Source organism: Chinchilla lanigera, unplaced genomic scaffold, assembly GCF_000276665.1.
Source record: "Chinchilla lanigera isolate Chin_1 unplaced genomic scaffold, ChiLan1.0 scaffold00032, whole genome shotgun sequence".
Lineage (NCBI taxonomy): Eukaryota > Metazoa > Chordata > Mammalia > Rodentia > Chinchillidae > Chinchilla > Chinchilla lanigera.
The window spans coordinates 14,935,292-14,950,877 of record NW_004955433.1 but is presented as its reverse complement, the minus strand read 5'-3'; the positions used below and the strand labels follow the sequence as shown (position 1 = coordinate 14,950,877).

The window sequence follows — 15,586 nt, the reverse complement described above, 5'->3', positions numbered from 1 at the left end:
TCTCTCTCTCTCTCTCTCCCCACAGTCATGCGGAGGCTCCTGTCCTGGTTTCAGATAGGGACGCTGCCCCGATGGAGGTCGGGGAAAACAACCCAGGGTAGGGACGCCAGTGGAGACAGAGCTGTCAGCCAAGAGAAAGCCTCAAGCTCCTTCACCAACTATGAACTTTTTCAGGTTGCCTGACCTAGAAAAATATTGCATCAGAGGCTCCTGCTTTCATGGGGAGATTGTTAAACCGAGTCTGCTGTGATCTTTGGAGAACAAAGGAGGCCTCAGAAGTGCTCTTTTTTTAGAATGAAAAGTAATTTTGATGGCTTTCCTTTCTCTTCCCACTGCAAAAGTGCTTTTGGAAAGACAGGGCTCCCCCAGGGCATCTCCAGTGGGGTACCAGGCACCTGATCTGTCCTACAAGGTGATTAGCTACTGGGACTCAGCGAGTCTGCCTGGCACCTTCCCAGCATCTCCTGGAAGACCCTCACCTGTCTTGGTTACTTTTCTCTCATTTCTGAGACAAAATACCTGACTCCCAAAATGAAGGAAGGAAAGGTTTATTTAGCTCATAGTGTGCGGAGGTTTCAGTCCATGCTTGGCTGGCTCCAAGGCAGAGGGGCACATGGCAGAGGGCAACTGTTCCTGGTGGTGGAAAACAGCAAAAGCAGCAAGAGCAAAAGGGAGGAGGGGCGGCAGGCAGCCTCTTCCTCTCCCTTACATATGCAAACTTCTCACCCCAGGGGCAGGTGTAGCACTCATGCCCATAATCCCAGGAGTGGCCCATGGGATCAATCAGAAATTTAGAAGCCTGCCCCATGACTGCATGAAGATTTGGAGGGACATGCAGACACAAACCATAACACCATCCCTGCCTGCACATCCTCTGCTCAGGTCCCCAGGACGTACTACCAACCACTGTGCTCCATAAGTTCAGGTTCTTTTGCTTGCTGCTCACCAAAGCAAAGGCCACTTATTTTGGTCAAAAAGGAAAAAGGATTTATTCAAAACTAGCCCTGAGGAGATGGAGGGGCATCGCGTGCCTCAAAGCAGGTGTGCAAGGGTCATTTACAGTTAGGAGCAGAGGGGAGGGGGATTCAGTGACACAGGACACATCTCCAGGCTTGCTCCATTGCTCCCAGCAAGCTTGCTGCTCTCCCTTTCCTGTGGGAAGGAAACTGGGCCCTGACCTCCTGGGCCAGCACCTGCAGAGTCTGTCACTTCATCTGGGCTGAGGAGGGCAGAGGGTGTTGGTTATGTGCTCAGCTGCAGGAAGTTGGGCAAAGCCCCTTATCTAAGGGCAGAAGCTGCTTGAGTCTAAAAGAAAAAAAAAATCTAACTTTTAAAATTCCATTTTGCTGTGTTGGTAATAGACATAGGTTTTCTAGTATCTGAACTCCAGAAACCATAGAAAAGGGCCTGCACAAGAAGCAGGCCTCAAGGAGTCAGAAATCACTAGGCAAATTAAATTTAAAAAGAAAGAAATCACTAGGCATATCAAAAGTCCAGAGGGAAACTGGGAGCTTTTTGAAGATGAGAGACTTTCCGGAGGAAATGTTGAAATGTGGGATAGCTCTATGCCTGTGGGAATGGATGCGGCTATGGCTCCTGCCTTCACCAAAACTGCTCGGGCCTCAGACAGCCTGCGACGCTGAGTCCCAGCATTTTAGGGTTTAGGTCTGACCCGGGATGGCTGGAGAAATGGGAGCACCATCTGAGGCCTTCATGACAAACATAGACATCATGTAGTGATGAAAGAGGAAATAGGATGTGTGTCCCTTTGTATTTGCCTAGGATCCCCAGCCCCTGGAGAAGTTGATACCTTTTTATTTTATTTATTTTTGCAGCACTGGATATTGAACGCAGGACCTTTGCACTGAGCTACATCTTCATCCATTTTTATTTTCTTTTTGTCTTGTGACAGAGTCTCATTAAGTCACTAAGTTGTCCAGGCTGGGCTCAAACTTGTGTTCTTCTGCCTCAGCCTCCCAAGTGCTGGGATTATAATTGTCCACCACCTCACACAGAAAACCTTCATCTTAATTCTCAAGCTCTCAAAACTCTCTAGTATGCTGGACGTAGTGGTGCATGCCTGTGATCCCAGCACTCGGGTGGCTGAGGCAGGAGGATCATTTCGAGTTTGAGGCCAGCCTGGGCTACGAAGTGAGCTCAAGGCCAGCCTGAACTGCATTGTGAGATGCTGTCTCAAAAAGACCAAAAAAAAAAAAAAAAAAAATCAATACTCTCTAGTAGAACCCTAAGTTCTTCTCAAATTCATCTCTGTCAGTCCAACCCCTGGGGCCTTTGTTCATGCTGGGCTCTGCACCTAGACTGCCCTCCCCTTCCTCTCAGCCCACATGATCAGACCTGTTTTCCTCTACCCACTTTTTCCTGTATGCCTTCTCCTCTTTGGTAACCTTGGAGTTCTTTTCCCCTGGGAGGGTTCTGGTCTTCTGTTCCCAGAAGTTTCAAAGGTGAACTTTGTAGGTCAACATTGTCTGATAGGAATGTAACACAAGCCACATACATAGCACATCAAAACAGATGAAATTAATCTTAAAGTTGTATTTTATGAAACCCAACACAGCTGAAATACGATCACATCAACATGTAATCAAAGTTAAAAATAATAACAAAATAGTTTTTGTCTTTATACTGCCTCTGAAGTCCAATTTGTATTTTATATTTATATTCTATTTCATTTCAGATTAGTTAGTCATACGTCAATTGTTCTATAGCCACTGGCTAACCAGTGACTACTATGTTGGACAGTGCAGAGCTGGAGTGCACTTGTCTTTGGGTTACATGTCACAAAATTGGCATTAGGGCTGGGAGTACATCTCAGTGGTAGAGCAGTTATCTAACGTTTGTGATATATAGGCTTCCATCCCCAGAACTGGGTAAGGGGTGTGGGGGCTCATATTAAACTGGCTTAGGTAAAAAAAAAAACAAAAAACAAAAAAACCCACTGGTCCATGAAACTGTAAAATCAGGGGTGTGATGATTTCAGACCAAGCTAGATCCAGGTGTTCCAGTTCTGTCAGTGTCATCAGAGATCTAACTTTGTGTAGTTTCCACTTTTCAAGTTCTGGATGACATAGCAAAGAAAGCCACCACCTGTTCATCCTCCTGAGCCCCACATCCAGCTGCTTGTCTCCAAGTGTTCCCTCTAGCCAGACTCTGATTGAACCAACTCTGGTTGGAAACATATGCTCCTTACTGAAAGATCAGTGTTGTGGCCAGGCAAGTGGACCAGAGTGATTATCCCCATTTCCATCCTGGGAGGAGGGTGGTGGCAGCTTTGCCTGACCTCCTGGCTCTGAGAGTTGGCAGGGGGTTGTTTCCCAGGGGAAACCAACTGACTGCTGTATGGAAGACTGGAGTGGACAGTGGGGAGAGGGAGGGAAAGCAGTGAGGGTAGGGACTGGATTAAATCAAGAAGGCTCCTAAGAGTCCTGGGGGAGGAAGTTGAACAGGAAAGTGGAAATGGTCAAAGGCATACTGACCAGCATGGCACAGGCCAGTGAGGACAGATCACTGTAGCCTTAGTGCAGGAGCAGAACTGGGGGCTTGGTGGATTGTAGGAAACCAGGAGAGAAGGGCCAGAGCAATGGGAATGGTGGGAGGTCTGGTTTCCCTAAGCAATACAGCAGTTTAATCTATCAGACTGATGTGGCCACGGGAATAGCAGAAGAACAGGTGGCCGCCTTACACATGCAGCCTCAGCCCCAACACTAAGGCCTGGGCACTCTGAAATAAAGCTCTGCACTGGTACAACACAAGACCCTCGTAGTCTAGAGAGGTGGAGCAAATGGGCCTTCAAAAGGGTCTGGGCCCCAGACCCAGACAGGTGGAAGCGGCTACTGCACCAGTGGGAAGGGCTGGGCATTAGGTCAGAAATAAAGATTTCAGGGGAAAGCAAGTGGTCCGGGGTGGGTGCACCAGAAAGGCCCCTGAGCTTCTTGAGATATATCAGAGAAGGACAAAACCTGGCTTGAAGAGCCCAGAGAATTTAGTCACCCATGCAACCAGGCAATAACCCATCCACCCACCCATTTGTCCATCCATCCATCTATCCACCCATCCATCCATCCATCTGTTAAAGTATATATCTAGATGTCCCTCAAATCCTCATGCACTCATGGTGGGGCTTTGGGGAGGTGACTGGGTCATGGGCGTGTGATACTCATCACTGGATTAGCCCACTGATGTGTTTATAGCTGGGCATGATGTTGGGAGGTAAACCCTGGTTGGAAGAGGTGGGTCATTGTGGGTGTGGCCTGAAAAGGTATATCTCCCTCCTGCTCCTTTGATCCTTCTCTGTTTCCTACCTGCCATGCCGTGAACTGTTTCTCTTCTGCCATGCCCCTCTGCCATACCATCCTGCCTTGGACAATGGACTGAAACCTCTACAAACTGTGATTCGAAATAAACCTTTCCTCCTTTAACTTGTGGGTGTCAGACATTTTGCCCCAGCAACAAGAAAGTAATTTAGACACTATCCCTCTATCCACTTGTCCATCCATCCATCCATCCATCCATCCACCCATCTATCCATCCATCCATCCACCCATCTATCCATTCACCCACTCATGCAGTGCTTTTACCATGCTATATGGTAGACACTGTGGTACCCATTAGAAATTCTATGATGAACAAGATGGTCAAGGTCCCTGTCTTTCCAGAGACGAGCTGAATGAGAAAGAAACATGATCAACAAATAAGCCAGCAAGAGAGCACAGCAACTTTGAAGCTATGACAGGGAAGCCAGCTGGCAAGTGAGATGGAGAAGGGGTAGGGTTACATCAGCCAGGGCACTGGGAAGAGATGTCTGAGCTGACACAGGAAGGATGAAAGGAACTAGCCCTGCACAGTCTGGGTGAAGATGGCTCCAGACAGAGGAAACAGCAAGTGATAAAACCCTGAGGAGGGAACATACTTTGTGTACTGGGAGATCAGAAAGACAAGACAGGGGATGGAGGAGGGAGATGAGGTTGGAGAGGTGGCCCAGGCTGGCTCAGGTGAGGCAGGCAAGAAGTCCTGGTGTTGTGGGGATGGCACTGCGGAGATTGTCCCTGCAAAGTCATACGGGCAGGCGAGCAGGTGAGAACTTGCCCCACCATACGAACCAGACGTGAAAAAGGGCGCGCTGCTTTGTTTTGCTGGGCTAACAATTCTGTAAAGCATTTCCTTTACTCTAGGCACCAAGTGCTTGGCAAGTATCAGCTCGTTTGATCTCAACAATCCTTGAAAGCAGATACCATTGCTAAGTCTCCTCTACAGATGGAAAAACTGAGGAAGTGAGAGGCTGAGGGACTCCCTGCAGAGCTGGCGAATGGCAGCAGCAGGGTTTGAGCTCAGGCGGTTGCAGGGTCCCCACACTTACATACTTAGCCACACTGCTGTGAAAATCGGCCCCGCGCCCTGCTTCCCAGAGGGGTAAGCCGAAGGGCGCAGCCACGCCTGGGGTTCTCTTTCCAGGTGGGCCGAGCACTGGTGAGCATCCCAGGTACCCTGGGAGATGCCCTTCCGTCCGCTCTGGTCACAGTGAAATGTCGCTGTCCACATGATGCATGGACATATGAGAAACTGGGCCACCTCCGCTGGAGTCTTTGGTTCCGGGTCCAGGACCGCAGATCTTCCACCCCATCCCGTCAGGGGTCAGCTGCCTCCTCCACAGCACCCTGGTCTCCCTCACCACCTTGGAGCCCACATGGCTTAACCCCTCAGTGGCCCATATCCCAGGCCAGGGCCTTGGCAGGGGCTTACCCCTGGCGCCAATGGCCTCTGCTCTACACCCACAGGCAAGGAAAACAGAACCTGCGGCACAAAAGCTTGGCCCTGCTACTTGGACTGCTGTGCCGGGAAAAGCCTACTCTTTCTTCTACATCTCCTCCAATAATGAGAACAGGACTAAAAATAGCGCCTGAAAGTCCAGGATGCCACCTCAACTGGCCAAGTCCTGTGACTTGTTTTTAAGAGACTGTGTAAAGAAAGCACCCAGCATAGGGCTAAGCACACAGCCTGGTGTTCAGCACACAGTAGTTCTCAAGAAAGCATTCGAGACAGACAAATCAGGTTTCGCTTCTCATCTGTGTGACCTTGGGTAAGTTACTTGGCCTCTCTGTACCCCTTTTTCCTCACCTGGCAAATGACAGGAAGGCCCATCACTGTGGGACCGTTGTGAACGTGAAGTGAATAATGGATGCAGAGGAGGCATTTGCCAGAGCCCAGCTTCCTGCTGCCTTTTCCCCAGGCAGGGGTGGGGAGGGGAGCCAGGGTCACAGGAATGCCAGGATTCTCCCGCTCAGGACTCTTGGCAGGGTGACCACTAGATAACCACTTGGCCTCTGACTCCTCGGGTGCTAAGCAGGGCTGGGCACAAGGAGAACAGTGCTGGGAGTTCCCCAGCTGCCAGCAGGTTTTTACACACTGAGCTCAGGGACTTTCCTCCCCGGGGCTGGACAAATGCCCAGAGCGGGGAATGAGCAGGGGCTGCCCCTTGGGAGCCACTGCTGGGGTCTGGGCTGCTGAGAAGGGAAGCAGGGAATGAATAGGAGTACTGGCCTTGTCCTTCCCATTTTTGGTCTTGGGACTCAGGGCTGGAAGGAGGGCCGGGGAGGGGTCACGGGAGGACACCTGACCCGTCCCCCAACACCCAGGTGATGAGGCTGGGCGGGGAGCTGGTGCTCACCCCACCAACAAGCACTCTCCCCCAGCCAGGCCAGGAGGACAGCAGAAAGGACAGTGCTGAGTTGGTCACAGTGGCACACACTTGTAATCCCTGTGCTGAGGGAGGCTGAGGCAGGAGGAGCACAAGTTTGAGTCCAGCCTGTAGCTCAGTATAAAGGCCCTGGACTCAACCACTAGTACTATCCTACAGGAAAAAAAAATTAGTGGGGGCTGGTAGGGTGCCAGCTCTGGCCCTGCCTCAGTTTACTCTTCTCAGAAAAGTTGGTGGTGTAAGGGAGGCAGGGGAGCCAGAGGTAGAAAGTGCAAGGATCCTACTCCAGAAAGCACCCCGGGCCTGTCTGAGCCTGAGCTCCCTGGTCTGTTGGGGCGGGGGGCGGTCAGGAGCAGCGCCAGCCTCCAAGGGAAGTGGGGGACCTCAGGTGGCCTGGAGACTCCTGTTGTACCCTCTCTCCGCATCAGCACCCACACACAGACCACCCAGCCAGCAGGGCTTGTCTGTCTTACCTCCAAAATACACAACACAGCTTGGGGTTTTCTGCTTTGCTTTTGGTACTGGGAATAGAACCCTGGGCCTTCACTGAGCCACGTCCTCGGCCATTAATTAATTAATTAATTAGTTAGTTAGTTTTATCTTGGAACAGGGTCTTGCGATAAATCACTAAGTTATCCAGGCTGGGCTTGAACTTTTGATCCTCCTGCCTCAGCCTCCCAGAGTACTGGGAATACAGACGTGCACCATCACACTTGGGTACAACTTGGATCTTTAATTTGAGTACCAGGCAATCTCCACTTCCCTGGTCCAGCCACCATGCTATCTCCTCTTCACTGGACTCTGATTCTTCTCCTGGCCTCCCATTTGGCAAGAGGTCATTCTGAAGGGCATCAGGACCATACCATACTCTGGCTTTAACACAACACTCCAGTCATTCCATCACACAGCAGAAAATCCAAACTCCTGTCCACAGTACCCTAGCCCTGAGCCTCCTCCCACCCTTAGTCCTGTGGCACTGGCCTTGTTGGCCGCCCAGCAGGCCACGTTCCTCTGGGCCTCTGAGCCTTTGCACTGGGCCTATGTCCTTCGACTGCCATGCTGCCACCCCAGGTTTGATCTTGCTTGTCTCCTTCCTTTGCAACTCTGTGGAACCTCATCGCTGGCCCTCCCTAACCGGCCTACCTGTGAAAGCCCCTAGTCACTCTTGATCACTGTGAAAGGAAGAGTTGTAAAGGTAGCGTCATGATTCAAATGAGCACATCAGAGATGTTATTTAAGTCATTAAATAAATGGGGAATCAGTACAATGTTACAATGTGTTGGAAGAAGAATTCAAAGACAAACACTTTGGCAATCAGGAATGCTGACCTGAATTTATAAATGGATGGAAAACCGGTCAATGTCCACAGGACAATAATCAGTTGACTTCCACCCCCACACAATTCACTTGCATCTGATGGACTAAAATCATTTACACACGAAAGGGAGGAAAGGGGTGAGCCCGCTAGCTAGATGAGTGCACAAGATGGGGCACCACGTTATCTTTCGGCCCATTTCAGTCTCTCCCCAGCTTCCGGGGCACATCGTCTTCCCAGCGTTTATCAGCCCCTAAACTTATTTATTCACCTGCTTCTTATCTTTCTCCCTTGGTTCTATGTTTAAATGGTTCTTGAGGGCGGAAGTTCTGTTTTGTTCACAGCTTCCGGAAGTCTATCTAGGACACAGCAAGTGCTTAGTAAATGCCTTTCCGCTGTCCAGGGCAATTGGTATTTTAGGAGAGGACATGAAGGAGATCAATGCTAAGCCTAAAAGGATTCAGTTCCTGCAGACACGGGGCTGGGGGTTTTTGGAACAGAGGGGGAGGGTTTCATCAGCTTTCAAATAACCAGGACCTCCGTTCGGCCCAAGGAGCTACATCCCAGGCCCTTGGGGGGCGGGCAGGGGCACCTGGCCCAAGGGTGGGAGAGAGAACCCGCAGCAAGGCAGGGCCCCCTCCAGTCACCCAGCCTGGGCGCCTGTCTTTAGGAACTGCATCTCCGGGGAGCCTAGGGATGGGGCGCTTGCGAACCCAGGAGGCGGTGCCCTGATGCCTCTTGGGGATCCGGAGGGCAAGGGCGCCCGCGCCGCGCCGCGGTTTTCTGGTCCCCGCACCCAGGCGGAGCGTGGACAAGGCCGGGGTAGGAAGGAGGGGGAGGAAAGGAAGGAGGAAGGTGCAGCGGAGGCCAGGAGAGGAGAGATGCGTCACGAGATGACGGAATGCAAGAAGGAGGAAGCGAGGGAGGAATTCATCCACGGATCTTTCTCACGCGCCGACTGTGTGCCCAGGCGCTGTGTGGGCGCTTGGGGAGCCTGGCAGGAACAGGGCCGAGTCGGCTGTGGGCGCTGCGGGGCTGGGTCTAAGCTGGAGCCTGACTAAAAGAGTTAAATCACACTGACAAAAGGGAAGGGAATCTGCAGTTTCGAAGAACCTTGAGGAGGAGTACGGGGGTACAGACCCTGCAATCCCGGGGGGCGGGGTGGGTGAGGGGGCTGCACCTGGTTAGGAGGCAGCAAAAGGAGACACTATAAGCCAGCGCGGGTAAATGGGCTTGGATGCGACAAGCAGAAAATGCACATGGATTTGTAAGGCTGCAGATATGCAAGAATCAAAACAGAGGTGACTAGAAAATACACACACGTTAAGCGTCTGTTCTCGCGGGCTCTCAGGCTGCAGCTCGCCGCGTGCGCCCCCTGCCCGCCGAGACACCTCGCCCCGCCCCTTCGAGAGAACGCGTGCGTCTAGCCCCTTGCGTCTCTGCGCGGTACGCATGCGCACGCTACGAAGCTTCCAAAGGGATTCGTCCGCCTGCTAGCTCTCGAGCAGTCAGGATGGCCGAGCGGTCTAAGGCGCTGCGTTCAGGTCGCAGTCTCCCCTGGAGGCGTGGGTTCGAATCCCACTTCTGACAAAGCTTGTAGTTTGCTTTTCTCTGCTCACAGCTACCTATACGGTGGGCGACTCCCTCTTGGCCGAAAGCTTATAATTCTTTTACAAAACCAGTAAAATTTTGAAAAATATTTTCTAACACGTCTGTTTGACGTGTCTATTTGACCTGGGCGTATAGGAAAACAACGCCATTTCCGTTCTATAGGTCCTTCCTTTGGCTTGTGAGACACAAATACCTTTGAGTTTAGGAGAGGAAACAAGTAAAACAGAAAGAGCTTGTCAGAAGTGGGATTCGAACCCACGCCTCCAGGGGAGACTGCGACCTGAACGCAGCGCCTTAGACCGCTCGGCCATCCTGACTTCCTGAAGGGGAACTTACTAAGGAGCAAACTCGGATGTTGGACACACTCGGCTGTCACACATTCGGAGGAGGCTCGCCCGGGACTCGGGACCGACCCGTGGCGAGGTTGTCGGTCCTTCCTCCCTGCCTGAGGTGGGGCGCCGCGCACAGGACCCCTGAGCGAATGGCGATGTCGCCGGGGCCGCAGGCGTTCAAGACAGGGCTGGCCGGCCACTCGATGGAGATGCTGGGCTGCGGCAAAATGTTACTCCAAATTTAGCGGCTTCAGGCACACCTACCGCTCTGCAGGGCAGAAGCGTAGCAAGGGCGGCAGGCGGGCTACGCTCCTTCGGAGAACCCTTGTCCTCCCGGCCCAGGTCCCCTCATCACTGGGACTTCCACCTCGTTCTTCACAAGCCCTTCGCTGACTCTGACCCTGCTGCCCAGGCCCATCCTGACCCCCCAAGACAATCTCCCCACCTCATCATCCTTAACTAAAGGTATCTGCAGTCTCTTTCAACCACGCAGTAACTTTCACAGCCTTAGGGAGTAGCAGGTGATTGTCTTGCTGGGTAGGCAGAGTATCATTATGCTGTCTACCAGTCCTCTTAGCCACTATTTGATTCGTTTTTTTGTTTTTGATTTTTGCGACAGGGTTTCGATATGCAGTTCAGGCTGACCTCGAACTCATGATGGGAGGACCATCCTCCTGCCTCAACCCCCAGGGTGCTAGGATTACAGCGCTGGGCCAGGAGGCCAGGCTCTTGATTTGAAAGATTCTGCCTAGGGGTAAATTTCTGTAGTATGTTTGATCTGAGACAATCTTCCCCACCAGCTCTGTATTTTTTTCCCCCAAACTGCTTGCAGCCCACCCCTCCTTGCATCAGAACCCCTGGCTTGTGACTCCTGGTGCCCATGCTAAGTTATGAACAGAGCCAGATAGAAGCGCTGACCCTGAATCTCTCTGTATGGCCTTGAGTAAATCACATCATCTCCCTGAGCCCTATAGGAAGTAGACTAAAGCCATTCATCAAGTTTCTCCTGGGTGCAAGTTTGTAATCCCGGCAATCAGGAGGCTGAGGCAGGAGGAATACCACAAATTTAAGTCCAGCTTTGGCTATGCAGTGAGTTCAAGTCCAGCCTAAACTATATAGCAAGAGCCTGTCTCAAAAAAGAAAAGAACAACAACAATAATAATAATTTAAAAAAATAGATTAGAATAAAAGTTATTCTGGATGCAAGAAATAGGAGCTCAGCTTGCTCTGGTTCAGGCAAAGGGAAGATGTACTGGCTCCCAAGATGGGCAGGCCCCTGGGCCTCTCTGTGTCTCCGCAGGCAGCTCTGGTCAGGACTTTGCCGGGTCTGAGGAGGTCCCCTGAAGAGGAGGTGGGAAGTGGGGACCTTCACACTCTGTCCAGGGAGAGGTTCTTGTCTTGCAGTGAGGCACAGGCAGATGTGTTAGGCAGAGTTGGAAAGTGAGGGAGAGTAGGAAGGCACTGCAGCTTGGTAGCACAGGGAGCACTCTGAGGGGTGCAGACTGGCCCCCTCCAGGAGCACACGGCCAGCTCTTATGGATTCGCTGAAGTGGGCCAGGGCTGGGCTGAGCATGATCTTAGTTCTGGTATCCATAGTCCTGGAGGAACCCTCATGGCCTGAGAGGCAACTTGGTGCCCATGAAGTGACTGTCCTTGAGCAGGAGGGGCTGCCTTGTCTCCCATCTCGGGGTAATACGGTCAGCAAGACCCTACTTCTCCCGGCATCCAAGGTGGTTGTAGGTTTGGAGAATTCTAGGTGCTGCTTCAGAGGAGATTGGACTAGATGCTGAGAAAGCTAGCAATTGGGTGTGGGTGTCCCTGCAAACCCTGAAGATTGCTTTAGGTTCTCTTATCTCGGTGTCCACAGTCTTGAAGGGGACTGAGATAGGCTAGGTAAACCTAGGGCTGAGAAACCTCCTAATAGGACACTCCCTGCATGATTAGCATGTCTGTGTGCATAGCGGGCGGGGATCTGGCCCAAAGTTTTAAAGTACTGAGACCAAAAAAAGATAGTTCTTTGTTTTCTTTCTATCTTTATTTCTTCTATTCTACCTCACACTGAACAGCAAGAGGGCTGGCCAGCCTCCTCCTCTCCAGATCTTTCCACCACGGAGCAGCTTTCCCTGGCCTCAAATGGCTGGGACAGTTACCGCAGCTTCTAGGGTTTCCCACCTTGACATCTGTGAGGAACTGATTATTTGGGTGACCCTTTGTTTATCAGCTATCCCTGAGCCCTACCACCACAAAATTTTAGCCACTCTATGCTTGGGTCCATATTGGCAGTGTGATGAATAAAAAAGATAGTCCTAATTTACCAAAAAAATAAAATAAAATTACATATGAAGAAAGCTCAAGAACTACTGTGAAGTAAAAAATGCTAATACAAACCAGACCTAGAGGGTTTGAGTTTATACATTAAAAAAAAAAGATTATTTCCCCCTCTATCCTCAAATGCTTATCTTATACACACAGGAGCTCTCAGGAAGGAAATTCCAGCAAACTAAGCAGTGAGTAGTTCTCTTGCTGAGAGAGAAGGGGATGTGAAGGTTTATTTTGTGCATAGGGAGGACATGTGAACTTTATTTTGTGCATTTAAACTTTTGTATCCCATGCATATGCTATGTAATCAAAGCTAAATGTAGGCCATGCGTGGCAGTGAACACCTGTAGTCCCACCACTCTGGGAGGATGAGCACAAGTTTGAGCCCAGCTTGGGCAATTTAGCATTTAGTGAGGACCCTGCCTCAAAGTTTAAGAAAATAAGGAGAGAGGAGGGAGGGAGGGAGGGAGGGAGGGCAGGAAGGAAGGAGGAGGGGTGGAAGGGAGGAAGGAAGGAGGAGGGGTGGAAGGGAGGAAGGAAAAATTAAAATAAGAAAAGGCTGAGGAAGCAGCTCAGCAAAGGTCCTGGGTTGAAACTCTAGTAACAGACACACACACACACACACACACACACACACACACACACACACACACAACATAGTTTCACCAGATGATCAAAGGTTAACGTCAAGAATGATAAATCCAATCGAGAGTAGGCTTCCTCCTTATGATGTACCCTTGAATGTCCTCTGTGGCTGTCCTCCCAAAACCACATTACTCTAGGACTAATCCATGAGAAATGTATCAGACAAACCAGTGAAGAACATTCTACAAAAGATGTAATTTGTACTCCTCAAAATGATCAAGGTCATCAAAAATAAGGAAAATCTGAGAAATTGTCAGTCAAGGAAAGTCTAACGAATGACTTCATGCAATGTGATAGTGCTGGATACGACATGGAAACAGAAAAGACATGTTAGTCTGGTATGGGGGCTCATGCCTGTAATCCCAGCACTCGGGAGGCTGAGGCAAAAGGATCACTGTGAGCTTGAGGCCAGCCTGAAGTGCATGGTGAAACCCTGTCTCAAGAAGACCAAAAAAAAAAAAGAAGAAGAAATGAGATGTTGGGAAAAACAAGAAACTTTAAATAAAATATTTAAGACAGTGTCTCAGTATCAGCTCATTAATTATGACAACTATCATGATTAATGTAAAATGTTAATAATAATGGGGACTGCATATTGAGTGTAAGTCTTTCAATTATGAAATCTAAATTTATTCTAAAAGTTTAAAAATTCATATATAAAAATACGATTTCATTATATATAAACATATTTATATGTGTATTTTGGTGGTATTAGGGATTGAACCCAGGGCCTTCACACTAACCTATATCCCCAACCCTTTTTTAATTTTTTATTTTGAGGCAGCATCTCACTAAACTGTCCAGGCTGGGCTCAAACTTTTTTTTTCCATTGGCTGGTCTTGAACTCTCTGTATAGCCTAACTGGCCTTGAACTCACAGCAATCCTCCTGCCTGCACCACTGTATCCAACCTGCATAGTTTATACACTAAAAAAAATACAAATTTATAGTCTATAAAATGCTGTTTATATACTAAGTCCTCAATTTATGAACATCTGAGTTGTGAACTTTCACAGGTGAACTGTATAGGGTTCACAGGTGGAACAAATCCAATTTATGAATGTTCTTAAGGAATGGGACTCATTCATAAATCAAGGATATACTGTCCTTGTATCTATATTTCATATACATAAATTTTTGTATGTAAAGTATCTATAACAAAGCCGGGCATGGTGGCGCACGCCTGTAATACCAGCACTTGGGAGGCTGAGGCAGGAGGATCATTGTGAGTTTGAGGCTAGCCTGCGCTATAAAGTGAGCTCAAGGTCAGCCTGAACAGCATAGCGAGACCTTGTCTCAAAAAGACAAAAAAAAAGAAAAAAAAGTATCTATAACAAAATGTGTATATTTGTATACTAATGATTCAAAGGCTGAGGAAACATCAGTAGTTGTGATAATCTCTGGGTAGAGGCATGTGTTATAATTTATCCCTCTTTGGTTACCTGTATTGTATCTGTTATTTATGGAATGAACCTGGATTACATGGGTAATTTTTTTTTTAGCTAAATTACTCAGACTGGGCTTGAATTTTCAATCCTCCTGCTTCAGCCTCCCAGATCCTGGGATTATGCCACAAGGCCGGGCTGGGTAATTCTTTTTTAGTTAAAAAATTGGCAAGAAAAATGTGGAAAGACTTGGAAAAGGGCAAAAACACCCCTTGCTATTTTTTCAGTGGAATATTGGATGTTGTCTCCAGCGGTACTATCTAACTCAGCGGCCATTAGCCACCTAGGGCTTCTGCATGAATGTTTGATCCTGGCTGGGCAGAGCTGAGATAGGCTGTAAGTATAGATGGCTGTACATGAGCAATCTCAAAGAACTGTGTACAGAAAAAATGTAAGCTATTTCATTAATATAGTAATAATGTGTATGTTGATTGCATGGTGGTTTTGTTTGTTTATTTTTTGTGGTAGTAGGAATTGAACCCAGGAGTGGTCTATCACTGAACTGCATCCCCAGGTCTTTTTGGGTTTCTTTTGTTTTGTTTTTTTTTTTTTTTTTTTTTTTTGAGATAGGGTCTCACTATGTAGTTCAGGCTGGGCTTGAACTCACTATGTACCCCAGGCTGGTCTCAAACTCACAGTAATCCTCCTGCCTCAGCCTCCCAAGTGCTGGGATTACAGGTGTGCATCACCACACCCAGCCCCCATCCTTTTTGGTTTTTATTTTTGAGATAAGATTTCACTAAATTTCCCAAGCAACTTGAACTTTCTACTTTCTGTGTCTATGAATCTGACTACTCTAAGTACCTCCTGTAAGTGGAGTCATACAGTATTTGTCCTTTTGTAATTGATTTATTCCACTTATCATAATGTTCTCAAGGTTCTAGTATGTTGTTGCATATATCACTTTCCTTTCATTTTTATTTTATTTGTTGTTGTTTTATAGTGCTGGAGATTTAACCCAGGACCTTGTGTGAGCTACACACAAGTCTGCTTTTTTTTTTTTTTTGGACAAGGTCTTCCTAAGTCATTAAGTTACCTGGGCTGAGCTCAAACACATGATCTTCCTATCTCAGCCTCCCATGGCTAACTGGAGTTCTATGTGCCTCACTTCTCTGTATGTCAAATTCTTTTCCCAGCTTGCAAAGTTTTCTGCCATGACTTCTGTGAGCAGGTTTTTTATGTCATTTGTGCTATCTTCTGCTTTTTCA

The 15,586-nt window shown here is 48.8% G+C and overlaps 2 non-coding genes across 2 annotated transcripts; one reads left to right on the top strand and one right to left on the bottom strand.

Moving 5' to 3' along the window:
• Positions 1 to 9,534: 9,534 nt before the first annotated feature.
• Trnal-cag lies at positions 9,535 to 9,617 on the top strand. Its single transcript has one exon. It is a non-coding gene; the product is annotated as a tRNA-Leu (tRNA).
• Positions 9,618 to 9,872: 255 nt separating this feature from the next.
• Trnal-cag lies at positions 9,873 to 9,955 on the bottom strand. The gene has a single exon. It is a non-coding gene; the product is annotated as a tRNA-Leu (tRNA).
• Between the last annotated feature and the right edge of the window lie 5,631 nt (positions 9,956 to 15,586).